The sequence below is a fragment of the Scyliorhinus canicula genome, chromosome 28 (genome assembly GCF_902713615.1).
Source record: "Scyliorhinus canicula chromosome 28, sScyCan1.1, whole genome shotgun sequence".
Taxonomy (NCBI): Eukaryota; Metazoa; Chordata; class Chondrichthyes; order Carcharhiniformes; family Scyliorhinidae; genus Scyliorhinus; species Scyliorhinus canicula.
Window position 1 is genome coordinate 12,903,040 of NC_052173.1, and position 4,390 is coordinate 12,907,429.

The 4,390-nt window shown below is 49.8% G+C and overlaps 1 non-coding gene across 1 annotated transcript; it reads left to right on the forward strand.

Moving 5' to 3' along the window:
- Window positions 1-3,289: 3,289 nt before the first annotated feature.
- On the forward strand, window positions 3,290-3,363 carry trnai-aau. The gene has a single exon. It is a non-coding gene; the product is annotated as a tRNA-Ile (tRNA).
- Window positions 3,364-4,390: the final 1,027 nt, after the last annotated feature.

A 4,390-nucleotide genomic window follows, 5' to 3' on the forward strand; every position in this document is an offset into this window, starting at 1 on the left:
GGGGGAAGGAGGGTGTCGAGCACAAGGTCTCATTATATGCAGACGACCTGTTGCTGTATACTTCGAACCCGTCGGGCGGTATCAGAGGCATCACGAGGATCCTGGGGGAGTTTGGCCAGTTCTCGGGATACAAGCTGAATATGAGGAAAAGCGAGGTGTTCCCGATTGAGACTGGAGGGCAGGAATAGAGGATAGTTGAGTTGCCATTTGGGGTGGTGGGGGCGAGCTTTAGATACTTAGGCATCCAGGTGGCACGGGGCTGGGCGCAGCTGCACAAGCTAAACCTGGCGCGGCTGGTGAAGCAGATGAAAGTGGATTTCAAGAGGTGGGATGTGCTGTCGCTGTCCAGGACGGGTGCAGACAGTAAAAATGACGGTGCTGCCAAGGTTTGTTTATGTTTCAGAACCTCCCAATCTTCGTCCCCAAGTCGTTTTTTTAAGAAGGGCAACGCACTGATCTCTGGATTTGTGTGGGCGGGGAAGGCCCCGCAGGTTAGCAGGGCTTTCCTGGAGCAGGGGTGGGTGGGTTGGGGGGACGGGGACAGATGGAGGCAGCATCATGTCGGGGAACATGTTTAAGGGCTTTGTTGTTGGTGCCTCTGCCGTTCTCGCCGGCCGGGTCTCTGGGAGCCCAGTGGTGGTGTCGGCCCAAAAGGTGTGGGGGCAGTAGACGCAGCATTTGGGTCTGGAGGGGGCCTCAGTGTGGGCACTGATCTCTGATGACCATAGGTTTGCACCGGCAGGGCCGGACGCAAGGTTTTGATGGTGGCGGCAAATAGGGATTGAGCGCTTTGGCGATCTGTTTATAGGGGGCAAATGTCCGAAGTTGGAGGACCTGGAGGAAGAGTATGAGTTGCCCAGGGGTAATGGGAAATTGGAAGGAGAGAGGTGCTATCCTTTCCTGGGCTGCTACCCCTGTTGTTGTGGGACAAAGTGTTGTCGAGGGATGGGATCGGGTAGGAGAAGGTGTTTGAGTCTACAAGGAGTTGATGGATTGGTAGAGAGCCCTGGTGGGGGATATTAAGCGCAAGTGGGAGGAGCAGCTAGGAGGAGGGGGGCCTAGACGTTGGCAGAAGCCTTGCGGAGGGTGAATGCATCCTCATCATGTGCGAGGCTAAGCCTAATTCAGTTTACGGTAATACATAGGGCGTATATGACGGTAGCAAGGATGAGTAGGTTCTTTGAGGGGGTGGAGGATAGGTGTGTGCAGTGTGCGGGGAGGCCCCTGAATTATGTCCACATGTTCCGGGCGTGTCTGAGATTGAGCTGTTCTGGAAGGCGTTCTTGGACGTGACGTCTGAGATGCTGGGTGTGGAGGAAGATTCGGCAATATTGGTCACCAAAAACAGGGACCAGACTGAATGGCACCTGGGGGGTCTCCCAGGCGATCGGAGGCCCCTGCGTGGTCGGTCTGTGGGCAGGGTGGCACCATGGCATTGCTGGTGCCAGTCTGGCACCTTGGCACTGTCAGCCTGGCACCTTGGCTGTGTCACCTGGGCATCCTGGCAATGCCACCCGGGTGCCAGCCTGGTACTGCCCAGGTGCCTGGCTGGTAGTGCCAAGGTGTAGGCTGGCATTTTTCCCATGCCAGGGATTGGGCCCGGGGTGCCGTGCCCATGTGAGGTGGCTTGTGGGGGGGGGGGGGGGGGGGGGGCTGAGGACCCCACACCAGGTGAGGTGGGGGGGGGGGGGTGAGGGTTGCGTTGGAGGGGATTCGAGAGATCGCTGATCTCATCTTGCACTGAGGGGCTCCGATCGTCAGACCTCCCCAGTGCACGAAATGATGCCAAGTGCGACCTTATACTCAGGAGATTTGTTTCCGCATTTTTGTCCTCTGGCCTATCATGTTATGGCCAGAGAGTGAATAAAAGTCAAAATTACTTTGAGGAGACGGACTCTAGAATAATCTCTAAATAATAAACTAGCCATTCCAGCTAAATTAGTAAGAGACCAATTTCCCTGAATGTTTGCTGTTCACTCTAACACTTCCATATCTGTACCTCACGTGGAATAATGGTCAACAAAATAAGTATTATTTACATGGAAATGCCCAGCATGAATAAAATCAACAAATATCACTTGCCTTGCTGGTGATGCTTTGGGAGTTATTTCAATAGTGTAAAGGACAACAGAAAATTATTCAATGACAACTTAATTGCTTCAGTCATTAGTCTTTCACATTTTTAATCAGACAGAATCACCTGACTGAGAAAGAGCCCTGGATGACAAACTCTTCACTGTGCGAAGGTGAATGGTGGAAGATATAGGGGGGATGTCAGAGGTAGGTTCTTTACCCAGAGGGTAGTGGGGGCATGGAATGCACTGCCTGTGGAAGTAGTTGAGTTGGAAACATTAGGGACCTTCAAGCGGCTATTGGATAGGTACATGGATTATGGTAGAATAATGGAGTGTAGATTAATTTGTACTTAAGGGCAGCACGGTAGCATTGTGGATAGCACAATTGCTTCACAGCTCCAGGGTCCCGGGTTCGATTCCCGGCTGGGTCACTGTCTGTGCGGAGTCTGCACATCCTCCCCGTGTCTGCGTGGGTTTCCTCCGGGTGCTCCGGTTTCCTCCCACAGTCCAAAGATGTGCAGGTTAGGTGGATTGGCCATGATAAATTGCCCTTAGTGTCCAAAATTCTATGATCTATGATTAACCTAGGACAAAAGTTCGACACAACATCGTGGGACGAAGGGCCTGTTCTGTATTTCTCTATGTTCTATTTGTCAGTAGCTGAATTTCACAGTGCTCATTGTTTCAGCCTGTGCAATACAGTCAGATTTCTCAGGTGCAGTGCAGCCAAAACATGGTCCTGAAAGAGGCCGCTGCAGGCTGTCACTGAAAGCAGTAAGTTTGAAGTTTCTTGCTTCCCTGAATATGGAGCTGGAGTGGTCCTATAAGACATTGTAAGTTGCCATTTCCAATCACCACTTCCCCAGCCTCTCACTTGCCTCATACTACAGTTGGCAACTATGATTAAATGTACTTCTGCTGGTTTCATCGTGACTTAACCCCCACGTTCCAACCACGAGTCGGCCAATACATCCTTTCTTGTGACACACGGCCTTCCTACGCCAACTGGAAAACAAAAAGACTCATTACCCATTTGGATAATGTCAGCCTAACAGCCCTTTCCCCGATTTTCAATGTATTCTTTAATCTGGTAGTGAGAAATGTTCAAAGAAAATGACAAAAAAGTGCCAGGGTTGGATAGAGCAGTGAGGGCCACGAAGAATCCAGCACGAGTTTGTAGAATAGAAAGTAGCAGTAACTCCCTTTCAGTTAGCGGCCGGTTAGCTCAAATGGTTAGAGCGTGGTGCTAATAACGCCAAGGTCGCGGGTTCAATCCCCGTATTGGCCAACAGAACATTCCTTGAGGCAAAACTCTTAGGGGCTGGTTTAGCTCACAAGGCTAAATCGCTGGCTTATAAAGCAGGCCAGCAGGCCGGTTCAATTCCCGTACCAGCCTCCCCGGACAGGTGCTGGAATGTGGCGACTAGGGGCTTTTCACAGTAACTTCATTGAAGCCTACTCGTGACAATAAGCGATTTTCATTTTCATTTTCATTTTCTGCTCACTCCTCTCTAGCTGGTTCCAAACTGGCCAGCTCTATTTATTCAGGGAGTCTGCTAATGATTTATCCGCCCCCCCTCATTGGAGAAGGTCATACTCCCAGAGGATTGTGGGATTGCCATTAGTTCCCAGCCAGTGGTAAGCAGGCAGGTTATAACAGCTGGAAATTGATATTCAATTACTGGAGATTCCAGGCCAATCCTGGAGGGTTGGCAACACTGCCTCTTTCCTACCCTGAGCATATACCAGAGCACATTCAACAGACTACGCCTGGCAATAACTTTCACCAGGCCCAGGAGTAGAACCGCCATCAGATGGTGCTCATCCTGCTCAACCTGCTTGCCCAGCACATCAGGTGATCAAAGATGAGCGTCATGGGTGAAACTTGTGACTAGAGGTTGAGGAGCAGCCATTTCGCAGAATGACAAAAGGGATTGCAATCACAAGCAATGCCGAAATGTGTGAATTATTCTCCCGTCCTGCTCATCAAACAGGCACACGGTGGGGATAATCGGCTGAAACGGAAGATAAAATAAGCAGTGCTTCACAGCTCAAGGGTGAAGTTACTTGCAGCTAAATGGAATGATTTAAGCCTGGTTTTATTAAAATGTGTTTTCTTAATAGTGTTTAACGGTGCTCTATTCCCTTGTCCAGGATTAGCCTGACTCGACAGTACAAGATTCATAAATCTAGCATTTTAGGTTTTGAGGTCTAGAGGAAAATCTATTTTGCATTGCATATAACTTACACAAATTAATTGCCAAATTAGCCTAATTAATTCACAATTGCATGTTTAATTGTATATTAGTTCTTTC